Source organism: Pinus tabuliformis, chromosome 8 (assembly GCF_031772625.1).
Source record: "Pinus tabuliformis cultivar Carrire ecotype Pingquan chromosome 8, CPIR1, whole genome shotgun sequence".
In the NCBI taxonomy this organism is placed as follows: Eukaryota; Viridiplantae; Streptophyta; class Pinopsida; order Pinales; family Pinaceae; genus Pinus; species Pinus tabuliformis.
The window spans coordinates 1,133,216,303-1,133,229,294 of record NC_142294.1 but is presented as its reverse complement, the minus strand read 5'-3'; the positions used below and the strand labels follow the sequence as shown (position 1 = coordinate 1,133,229,294).

The following is a 12,992-nucleotide window of genomic DNA, read 5'->3' as shown; positions in this document are numbered from 1 at the left end:
TCTACACGAGGGCAGGTGAATACATGCTCACATGTTGAAAAGTGGAATTAAGTCCACTGCATTTTTTTGGTCTAAGGTTTTGAGCATGTATTCCCAATGTGGGAAACTTGAGGTTGCACATGTAGTGTTCGACAAAATACCCGAACAAAATGTGTTTTCATGAAATGAATTGATCACAAGATACACCAAACATGGGTTGTGTGAGGATGATTTGAGATTGTATTTATAGATGCAAAGGAGTGTAGAAAAACCAAACAAGTTTACATTTCCTCGTGTACCAAAAGTGTGTTCAGGCTTGGAAGCTATGCATCAGGGTAGGGAAATACAATGTGATATAGTGCGACGAGGGCTAGAGTCTAATGTTTTAATAGGGAATGCACTAATAGACATGCATGAAAAATGTGGGGGTCTTGAGACTACACGAGATATATTTGAAAAAGTGTCTAAGAGATATATTGTGTCATGGAATAACATGATTGTAGGATATGTGAAAAGTGGTTATTGTGACAGTCGTTGAAGTTGTTTTACCCAATGATTTTGGTAGGATTGAATGCTGATGCTATTTATATTTCTTGTAGGCTAGCAATGTGTGCCTATATAGGAGCACTCCGATAAGGTAAAAATATCCATCGATAGATAATTAGGAGTGGAATTTTAGTCAATGGCTTTGTGGTGTTTTCTCTCATTGACATGTATTCCAAATGTGGCAGCATAGAGGATGCACACCAAGTGCTTGACAAGAGTCCTAAAAATGATTTGGTTGTGTGGAATGCAATGATTAAAGGGTATGAAATGCACAAGCAAGGAGAGAGTGTTGTCAGTCTATATCATCAAATGCTCTTATCAGGTAAGAAACCTAACCATATTACATTTCTTGTTGTGTTGTATGCATGCAATCACGTAGACTTGGTGAATGAAGGACACAAATAATTTGATAACAAGGATCAACATTATAGTTTTAGGCCAAGGTTAGAGCACTATGCATGTATGGTTGACCTACTTGGGCATGCAAGGTTCTTGGATGAGGCACACAATCTTATAGCAATGATGCCAGTAGAACCTAATGTTGTTGTATTTGGGGCACTCCTTAGTGGCTATAGAGCTCATGGAAATATAAATTTAGTCGAATGTGTTGTAAATAGCCTATTTGAATTAGAGCCTAACAGTCTGTTGTAGATTTATCTTTCTCCTGTCACAATATTCTTCAGATGATGTAGAAGCCTCCTAGAGACAACCCCTAGGTTGAATGAAAGGGCTAGTTCCTAGGGCATCCTAGAGGAGTTCTTTTGAAGACTCTCTAAGGCTTTTTGTTGCACTCCATATGTCACATAATTTGAAGTAAGATAATTCAGAGCTTGGTTCAATAGCCCTTCACCAAGGTAGAATCAAGCAGACACACAAATATATATACATATGTGTAGATATGACTCATCTTAAGGAGGAATGTCCTAATTCTTGTGGCCGACACACAACAAAAGGCAACTTGATATTGGCGTCGTAGTGGGAATGAAGAAGAGGAAAGAAAGGAAGGAATTCGATGCAGAGGGCTGGATAAAACACAAAATCGTGAGCAACAAGTTCCAGCAGAAGAATGGAAGAATGAGGAGGTGAAAATGTAGAAATAGTGGAGCACAATTTAAGGTTTCTAACTCTATACCTCATGGACACATCTTGTCACCAAATAACATTACTAAATCTGTGCTCACACAAATACTGCAGGCTATAAAATAAGACAAGTAAATATGTCATTTACACAGGTACTGTTTGCTACTTCACAACATAAATACAACCATAAGTGGGATTGAAACCAACAGCTTCATTTTACAATTTCAGAGGAGGAAAAACATAAATGAAATGATATATAGAAGGGAAAACATACTGCAAATTACTCCACTTGGAATCAACAAAACTACTTCATTAATCTTTGAAGATAGAGTCCAAAATCACCAGTCCATCATAGTTAACATTTGTATAAGCCTGAGCTCCTAATGAATGAGCGAATTGAACCAAAAGTGGAACCACTTTCTTTGAAAACAGAGCTTTGAACTTGGAAAAGCATAATTCAGGCCCCTAGAATGTAGAATTTGGGAACATTTAAAATGAATTTCTTCCCCTTATTTATAAGGAGAGGGGGAGCTTCAAAACAATAGTTACAAAATATATTCAGTGATACTCTAGCTATCTGATCAACTAGTTGTCTTACCATGCAGAGGTTTTGCTACCCCAAAATGATTTTAGTAGATTTGATACTTTCTTTAAAATGCATAAATTACAAACTAAAAACAAATTGGAAAATTGAATGATGGTCACAGTGAAATATCTCCATGCCATTCCCTGTGATCATCTTTTATGAGGCCACGTCTCTACCACATTTTTCTTCGGCAATCACTCGGTCGATATCCTTGTCACATTCCCCCTTAACTTCTTAAATTCCCCACTTTCTGGAGTTGGAAGAGATTGCCTATGGTGGCCTTAATGGTGCTCCATAATCATAGTTGTTGACTCATCCATTTACATACTGTGAATTTTTTTGAATCTAGACACAAAAATCCTACTGCAGTTACTGGTTTAACATCTCCTCCTTGTTGTTTCATTCAACAAGTTATTTAATTTATAAACAGTGATGGAAAACACTATTGCAGACTACACCAACATAAAAATCATAAATTGAAACAATAAATGAGACAAACACACAAGGGACACCTTTAGTTTTGGAAACACATCCCCAGAAAAACACAATGCGGGAAACATGGTGCAACAGATAGAGGGTTTGTATTATTAAGAAAGCATAATTTGAGTACAATAGGTTGCCTCTCACACCGGTTAACATTTCATAGAAATCACAATAGCATGAAATACATACGAGGGTTTACATCGTTCCCCAAGTCACAACTGATCCGATGAGCAATATAGATCCTCCCGGCAGATATTGGAAGTCCTTATGCAATCACTGCATGGGCCAGCGTCTTGACTTCAGAAGACTGCATCACCCCTTCTGTTGGATCAATTTTCTAGAGGAAGATTGATGTTCAGCCCTCCCAGATCAGAGCCTTGCTTCTCTAGCAAAATCTTGGACTTCTTACGAATGCTCTACACAGCCACTGCAAGGGACCATCCTGGCCTGCGTTAGCTTTGCGTGAGCCCCTCCTTAGCTGCGTAGGCCTCTGTGCTGCCTTTCTAATGCTCAGGCTAACTCTCTACCATGTAATCTTTGGCTCAGAACTTCTTCTTTGATCCAAATATCTACTTCTTCCCCTCTCACTGCAACTCATATCACTTATTCGATTTTCTCAACAGACCACGCCCTAGAAAAATCAAATTGACTGATCACTTGGTGTATCTCCAAGTGACCCTCAATCCTCCTCTTATACTTTTCTTGTTGATGAATCAAAAATCGAGATTAAGTCCATAATCAATGGCTAAGATTAAAACAGACTTGATCCTCATCTCTGAGAAGATTTTCACCCATATTTTTATTAATACCCATTATATTTTTATTTTCCTATGTTTCGACTTAGGAACCCCATTAAAAATATTAATTATTTTAATAATTCACAATCTAGGTGGAATTTATCCAAATGATTTCTGGGTTTTGGAGATATTATGTATTCTAGCCCCTCTACAAAATTTTGGAGCTAGATCACATCTTATGATACCTAATAATCAATAATCCCTCTTAGCAGGGAATGTGCTCTAGCAATACTTCCCAATAGAAGCATAACACTGATCCACGACATCAGTCTTCTATGCTGCTGATGCTTGGCCTGCTACCCTTCATCCACTGTATCCTGTACTACTTCCCATGACACTACCATTGTCACTGCTACTGTCACTGCTACATCTATACTACAACTCCCTCTCAATATGCTGCATCATGTTTCCCATAGCACTACCACCACCAACTGCTGCACTAAAAATCAGTTGCTAAGAAGTAAGCAAATGAATAGCCACCCAAATATGACATGTTGGTCAGTATGGATACTCTGTGATGTTGAAGCTACCTCTGCTGCTAATCTGTGTTGACCCTCTGTTCTTACTGCGCTGCTGTTGTATCTACTCTGTGCTTCCTGCATTGCTCAACACTCTACTGTGTTGCATCACACTTTGGCACTCTAGCTGTGCCACTATTTCTCCATAATCCCTCGCACCAGCTGACTCCCATCATTCTGCTATTGTCATTAAGTGCTCCCGTAGCTGTATGTGATCCAAGAGTTTGGGCACCTCAAGGATCCTGCCCCTGTGTAGTCCTCTTGATTACAGGTCTATGTTGCCCCACCTCTTATATAGAGGTGCATGAGTACTCATGGCGTAATCCTCATTATTGTCCTCCTTGTCAACTTTCGTTGGAGCAAACTCTGAGTCAGAATTCTCTTCCTTGCCCTTCTTCCAAGGGCATTGAGTGGCGAAATGTTCCAGTTCCCCACATCTAAAGCATCTGACTTTGGTTATGTCTTTATTTTTCCTCTTCTGCTGCCCTTGCTATTCCGCTTATGTGAGAGCTACATCCTCCTCTTCCTCCTTCTTGACTCTAATCCATTGTCGCTACTTCTTGCCTTGGTTAACCGCTTGATCTCTTCTTGTCGAAGAGCTGCCCACATCTCCTCCCAACTAGGGCGAGAAGCCTTGCCCAAGATGCTCTGGAAAAATCCCTCCCAGTCTTCAGTGACTGCATTCAGAGTAGTCATGACCATGAACTCAGGATTTGGTGTAGACCCCACAGAAGTTAGTTGGTCTCGAATCCCTTGCAACCTGAGAAGGAAGGGATCAATTTATTCTCCCTTCTGCATCTGATACTGTCTTACCTAGTTCTCAAGCAACATCTTCCATTGGAAGGAAGTTCCCCCATACAAGGTCGTCAAGGCCTCCCACATCTCCCTTATTGTTTCCTTTTCAACAATATGTGGGACCACATGATCCTTGACCTCATCCAAGATCATGTACTTTGCCTTTGCTTGAGCCTCCTCATATTTCTTAAGAGGATCAACATCAATTGTACAACCACACCTTTCAAGGCATAATCCTTGATGTGATTCTTTTCTAAGACTGTTATGATCCTAGCCTTACAGATGACAAAGTTGGATGCTCGATCCAATGTCTCTTGATCCCTTTGTCCATTAACTACCATATCTTCTCAAACAAATATATAATAGGTTCTCTTATCCCTCTCTCGCTGCTACCCCAACAAGACTCAGATCTACATTTCTTTGGCGCTAGAAATACTCTAACAAACAAGTTCCTTCTAGACTCCCTCTGAGTCCTGATTTCCTTCACGAAAATTCTCCTACCAAATAATGTCGAATCACTCCTTCTCCAATCCTCCTTTGTTGCTGCTCAGCAACTCAGACCTAGACTTATTTGGCAAGAAATCTGTTAAGGTAGTGACTCCCTCTACCTCAACTTCATCTCCATAAACACTATTCTGCAACAACAACAACAACGTCCCACTAGCACCACAGATCAAATCTGCACAACTCCTTCTGCCCACACTTCTGCCTCAGAAACTGACTGATCTCAGTCCCTTGGGCTCCGTGCTAGCCCAGAGAGATGATGTAGTCACTTCGTGAGATCCTCTCAGTTACTACGTCTCCTCTTCCTAGCTCAGAAAGTTGACACAGGCACTGCGTGAGCCTCTGCATTACATTTTCTGCACTGTGTCACCCTTCCTCTAGAATAACGCTGTCACTTAAGACAACTACCTCTCTGTAGTAGATTTGCTGGATCTACGCGTCGATGGCTTTAGTACCCTCTTATCTACAATTCTTTGATACCATGTGAAAATTTCTGAATCTAGACACAGAAATCCTACTGCAGTTACTAGTTTAACATCTCCTACTTGTTATTTCATTCAATAAGTAATTTAATTTATAAACAGTAATGAAAAGCAATACTGTAGACCACACTGACATACATATCATAAACTAAAATAATAGATGAGACAAACACATGAGGGACACCATTATTTTTGGACAACACGTCCTGGAAAAAACTCAATGCGGGAAAATCGGTGCAGTAAATAGAGGGTTTGTATTATTAAGCAAGCAGAATATGAGTACAACAGGTTTCCTCTCACACCAACTAAAATTTTAGAGAAATCATGGTAGAAATAAATATATACGAGGGTTTACCTCATTCCCCAAGTCATAACTGATCTAATGAGCGATCTAGCTCCTCCCAATAGATACTATGAAGTCCCTATGCAATCTCTGCGTGGGCTAGCGTCTTGCCTTTAGAAGACTCGGTCACCCCTTCTACTGGATTCATTTGCTGGAGGAAGACTGGTATTCAACCCTTCTGGTCCAGAACCTTGCTTCTCTAGAAAAATCTTGGACTTCTTACGAATGCTCTGCACTACCACTGTAAGAGACCCACCTGGCCCATGTCAGCTTTGCATGAGCCCCTCCTGGGCTGCATAGGCCTCTACACTATCTTTCTGATGCTTAGGCTACTTTTCTGCCACATACTCTTTGGCTTGGAACTTCCTCTCTGATACAAATCTCTTCTTCTACCCCTCCTACTGGAACTTAGGTCACTTGTTCGATTTTCTCAGCAAACCACACCCTAGAAAAATCGAACTGACTAATCACTTGGTGTATCTCCAACTGACCCTCAAGCCTCCTCTTATACTTTTCCTGTTGATGAATAAACGACTGATATTAAGTCCCTAATCAATATCTAAGATCAAAATAGACTTGATCCTCGTCCCTTAGAAGCTTTTCACCCATATTTTTATTAATACCCATTAATATTTTATTTTCTTAAGTTTAGACTTAGGAACACCATTAAAAATATTAATTATTTTAATAACTCACAATCCGGGTGGAATCTCTACAAAAAATTTCTGGGTTTTGGAGATCTTATGTATTTTAGCCCCTCCAAAAATTTTTGGAGATAGAGCACATATGATGCTACCCAAAAATCAACACATAGACTCTAGGCCATACTTATTGGAGCCTAATATACCTCGTAACTCTTAAAAAATATTGTTATAAAAACACAAAACTTCGATCGCCCTAAGATCCTCCTACTTAAGCTCCTTTATCATTTCTCAACCATGGGACCACTACCTGTGACCAGAGGTGATGAGCCTCGGTATTGCAACAAGAATGTTGCAACTCCCAAGGTTACCGACTTTAATTATCAACCAGGGGTTCGTACAAACTTAAGAGGTATCTGAACTATATGTGTGGAATACAATGTCCTTCCTTTGCTGTTATAATGTAATTGAGTGCATGTACTGAAGTCAAATCATAAACTAATTGTAGAGAATGAAATGTTCGAAATGAAACTTAACCTATTGCAAGAAAGAAAGTACAGGAAAGAGATTGAAATAAAATGCTAAAACACACCATTTTATAACTACTTGCTAAGAGGCTTTACTTCAAAAGAATGCTAAGTTAACATGTATGCAATCATACTATCCTAAGCATGCAAATTCAAACCATCAAAACTTCTACTGTTGTGCACGTAAATGAATAAAATAAATCTGTTTTTCGTTTTGTCTTTTTTTTATGTGAGAGTGTGAAAGATAATCTCTTTTGGTGATGTGGTAGGTGGCTTGGAGATGATGGTGAATGGTCATAAGGTTTGGGGTACAAGTAGGGACCCTTTTCTATCTTTTTCTAGATACTTTTTCCTTAATTCAGCCTCAAAACAGGATTTCCTACAGGATGCTACATTGTTTTCCTACATGATCCCCTGATTTCCTACAGGATGTACAGATTTAATATAATTCATCGAATGACCAAGAAAATCAAATACAAATTAGATGGGACAAATTTTGGTATTAACTAGGATGTATTAGATACCCATTCCAAGTGGAATCACTCGAAAAGACCTCTGTTAACCTATGCAAAAAATATAAAAACATTACTAGTCGAAAATCTAGAAATTCGAGAACTAGTGAGCTAGTAAATCTAAAAAATTCCTAACCTAATCAAGTGAAAATGTAGTGGGGTGATTTTTGTTATGAACTAGATTTTTTTTTTGATCTAATGCAAGTGGAATCAAGTCAATTGAAGTGTGTTAGCATGATCTAAAAAATAGAAGAAATTTATTGTTCTTTGCTAAAAAGGAGGTCCAACATTCTAGATTTGGGAATAAGAAGACTAATCCAAGTAGCTCAATGATTACTATGAACTACCAAAGCTTTTCCAAGGATGAAGTAATTCATGTGATCCTGTAAAAGAACTTACATCAACCATTTAAGTCAATCCTACAACAAGAAATCATTAATACTAAATGCAGAAATAGAAAGAAATAAAAACTAGAAATGCATGTGAATAAACAGTGAAAAGAAGGAAAGAAAATGATACAAAAGGGCTCTGAGGTTCCTAGGATGGCCAAGCCCAAGGAAAATCAGAGACCTATGGAGGAGAGAAATATTTAGAAGCTGAACATGAGACCAATCTTCATTATTTTCATCAATAGAATTACATCCCTGCAAGAAAATACAATGGAGCTGCAAGAATACAAGCTCTCTCCACAATAACACTAATGAAAATCTCTCTAGAGGCAAATCTGACTTGGTACTTATAGAAAATGATTATGAATCATTCCCCATGAATGGAGGAAGCTTTCCCCACCAAAATTCCCTTGATTAGTGGATCTAGTCCCCAATACTAGGAATTTGCATTAAATGGCATGGAACACATTCCTAGATTTTCTCAATAATTCCCTAGAGGAAAATTCGACTTGGTACTTATACAAAATGATTAATAATCATTCCCCATGGATGAGGAACCTTTCCCCACCGAAATCCCTTGATTAGTGGATCTTCTCCCTTGATTGGTGGATCTGCTTCCTTGATTAGTGGAACACATTCCTAGATTTTCTCAATCATTGGAGTTCCACAATTTTTGCCATAATTCCATAATATGTTGTTGACTTATTATTTATTATTGATCCTCTAGTAGTAGGGAACAAGTCCCTAAAAGATCTCCTCCTCCAAATCTTCATAACCTGCCCAATATTCACATACTATTCCACAAAAATAAATAACATTAGGCACAAATATTCAATTATTCATAAAGTTTCCTAATGAATATATTAAAGTTAAAAATAAATTATATAATGCAAAAATAGAGGTTTAATGTGATGAAGGATGGTCATAGGCCTTAATTTATGTTTTAAATTAGAATCATGGGTCTTAATTTATGTCTAATTTTGAGGCCCATCATACCCCCCCGCTGAAAGTGTTGCTCATCCTCTGAGCAACTTAGTGACCTCATTGTGCCTCATCCATGGCCCTACTGGCCTCTCTCTTATGCATTAAGAATCTTGGTTGTAAGCTCTGCAAGGACAAACCCAAAAACATATTTGTTCAAAGAAAAATCATTGTTTCTTGAGACCATTAGCTTACTTTCTTGCCCTTATTCAACATGAGTTCTTGAATATTTTTTTATTTTGGCAAGGTCTTCCACACCCTTATCAACCTTCTGCTACCTTGTTCCGCCATTTTGACACCTCTAACACCTTCAAAATGCATTTAGATGAGAACTAGGACATCTTGTAGTAATTCCTGTCAAAACTATAGGAAACCTACAGGAAACCCTGTTAAAACTATAGGAAACCAATTTTGAGCATAAATGATAGTCTGAGGTTACGGTAGGCCCTCAACTTGGCTCCCATGCATTTCTCCCATTTTTAGACCCTGGACAAAAGCTAGAAAGAGATTGGAGACCTCTTGGAACACCTCTTTTCATCACTGCAATTTGATTCTATTTTGATGGTGAATGCCTTATTTCTTTTTGTTGCCTTTTTATTCTCTTTTGTGACCTAGGTGACTACCTAATCGCCTTGGAGTTCTCTGAAAAATATTTTCCATCTTGGGGTTTAGCATAATTTGTTCATTTCTTCCTTCTTGTAGCAACATTTTGCCTTCCTGTAGTAGTCATTCCTCCTCTTTCAGGGTCTTCTAACTGTATGAGAGTCTTTTTCCCTTTCTTGTTGTTTTCTGATGACTCCTTTGTTTGTGCAGGTACCTATGGTTGAATATGGTGGTGGTGGTGCTGCTTTGGAGCTCCTTCTGCTCTTGGATCATCATGTTGGAGGCTTGATATTGTTATGATTTGTATTCTATGGGATAGGATGCCACAGGATTTCCTATAGGATGTATTGTAGCTACTTCTCCCTTAGAAATCTTAATCATACACTTTGCTGAGATGGTGACATGGATGGAGAGAAAGAATAGGAGTGTGGAGAACAAGGAATACTCAGGTGATGCTCTCTATTCCTCCTTGTTTCCCTTCTTTTCGAAGACTGTTTTTTTTCTTGAAATTGATTCTGTTTTTAAGGGTGAATGCAGGGGTGATGATGGTGGACAAGGTATGGTGATGGAATGATGAAGTGCTTGCATTTTATTGGCATAGCAAGTCATTTATTTTCCTTAGGACTGGCTCCTATAGGATTTCTGGGTCACTATAATTCCTACAAGATCATCCTGTAGAAAACACAGTCCCTTTGTAAACTGAAATAAAGGAGTGGAAACAATGACATAAACGGTGGAGGAATGAATGGTAGTGAGTGATAAAATAAAAATGTGAGTGACAGGGGTCTCTCTGTGATCCTCCTCTGCTATTTGACTGTCCTTCTTGCTAACCTGCAAATGGAAATTTCATGAAAATGGAGAGGATACTCTATTTGTTTTTTTTTTCAAGAATGAAATGGGATGGATGAATGATGAATAGATAGTGAATATGAAGTGGATGGAGACACTACAAAAAAAAAGGTCATTGGTGAGGGTCATGCTTGTGACATACCTTTATTGTTCGTCACCAATGTCACATATGGTGATGGTCTTTAAAAAAGTGATGTTGTAAGTGTATATAGTGATGGTCCTTTACGGTTTGCCACCAAAGCCATTTTCAATCACACTTTTGGTGAGGGTCGTTAAAGGCCCGTCACTAATTCTCTCTTTGGTGACACTTTTGGTGAGGGTCGTTAAAGGCCCATCACTAATTCTCTCTTTGGTGACACTTCTAGTGACAATGTTTTATTGATTGTCACCAATGATATTTTTGGTTAGTTTTAGTGACGGTCAATAAATGTTCGTCATCATTTATCATTCCAATGAGTTTTTGGTGACGCTTTATGCTTGTGACAGACCTTTAAGGTCCATCACCAATGTTGCATATGGTGACGATGCTTAAAAAATCGTTGTTGTAAGTGTATATAGTGATGGTCCTTTAAGGTTTTTCACCAAAGTCATTTTCATTGACACTTTTGATGAGGGTCGTTAATTGCCCATCACTAATTCTCTCTTTGGTGGCATTTTTGGTGAGGGTCATTAAAGGCCCATCACTAATTCTCCCTTTGGTGACACTTCGAGTGACGACCTTTTATTGACCCTCACTAATGTTATTTTTGGTTACTTTTGGTGACGGTAAAAAACTATTCATCATCATTGATCATTCCAATGAGTTTTTGATGATGCTATGTACATATTACTATATTTATTGTCAAAATATAATGATTTAAGACCATTGTTGTGGAGTCTTTTTCATTATGTGTCCAAGGTCATAGTGGTTATAATAGCCATTCAATTTGTTAAGAATTAATTAGTGTGTATCATTTCCCTCAAGTCATAAGAATATAGTCTTCCTATGAATCAACACATGATTCATCTCTATTAGGTTTATTATCTAGAAAATTTCCTTTAAATAATGAACTATATTATTTAATACATAATCAAGCTCTGTCAATTCTATTAATGAGAGAGACATATCACTCCTCAACACTCATGGCACACCTTAACATGCTTTGGAACAATACACTAACATTCCTTGGCACCTCGCATGTCTTGGAACATCTTTGTACCTAGAGCATCTTTCCATGAGTAGGACGCCAAAGCACATGTTGGCATGCCATAACATAACATAGCACTCCCCTATCATGTTTTGGCATTCCCTGTAGTCCATAGCATGCCCTGGAACTCCTTGGCATAATATTGCATTGACAAAAATTAACACTTGGCACACATTGGCACTTGGCATGTATTTGAACATATTATTAGTGTGCTTAGCATGCCCTTTTTGAAAAAGATAAAGTCCTGACTTATTAACCCTCTTATGTGTTCATTTTCTTCCATTTTAACTTGGTTATTCCTTTTGTTTCCTTGAAACTCCTTGACGCATATTGTCATACTATGGCACCCTACACATCGTAGCATGTCTTAACACTTGGAATGCCTTGGCACTATTTGGCACATGTTAGCACACCCCGGAACTACCTAGCACAATCTAGCACTTCTTGACATTCCCTGATATTCCCTAGCATGCCTTACCCGTTCTTAGCATACCTTGTCACTTCCTCCTTGGCATGACAACTAGCACTGATTGACACTCCCCAAAACACCCTCATATTCATTCACTTCCATGCATTTTGACCTAGTGCTCCCTTGTGTTGTCCTAGTACTCCCTAACACTCCTCAGCATGCATTGGAACTCTCTAGCACACCTTAGCACTCATAAGTGAAGAATGAAACTTGTAACCAATGTTACCAGACTCGGAATAGACAATAAATCGACAAGGAAAAACAGCTAAGAGTTTTAATCAAATTGGGGAAAAATTGGAGAAAAATCGGGAAAAAATCATAAAAAAATTAGTGAATTCAATAAATAAAAATATACACATATATTGAATTAAAAAAAAACATTTTTCATTGATATTCAGTAAAGCCATGTCTAAACAATTCATAACATAAATATATGTCCAAATATCATGAATGAATAAGCATCTCATATATGTTATGAGTCCAAACATGATCCAAAGTACTGAGTCATGATTCCTAACTAGTGACTACATGTTGGCATTATGATACATATGTTGTACTTGATGGCAACCCACTCATCTCAGATGATAAATTATAGTGCAGAAAAGTTCACACACTTTTATGCAGAAAAAAGTTTATTTCATGTAGAGAAACGTTCATGCACTTTTATGCAGAGAAAAGTTTATTTCATGTAGAGAGAAGTTCACGCACTTTTATGCAGAGA

The 12,992-nt window shown here is 38.1% G+C and overlaps 1 pseudogene; it reads left to right on the top strand.

The window, feature by feature from the left end:
* LOC149239330 (exocyst complex component SEC15A-like) overlaps positions 1–12,992 on the top strand; it is a 115,964-nt pseudogene that overhangs the window by 8,001 nt on the left and 94,971 nt on the right.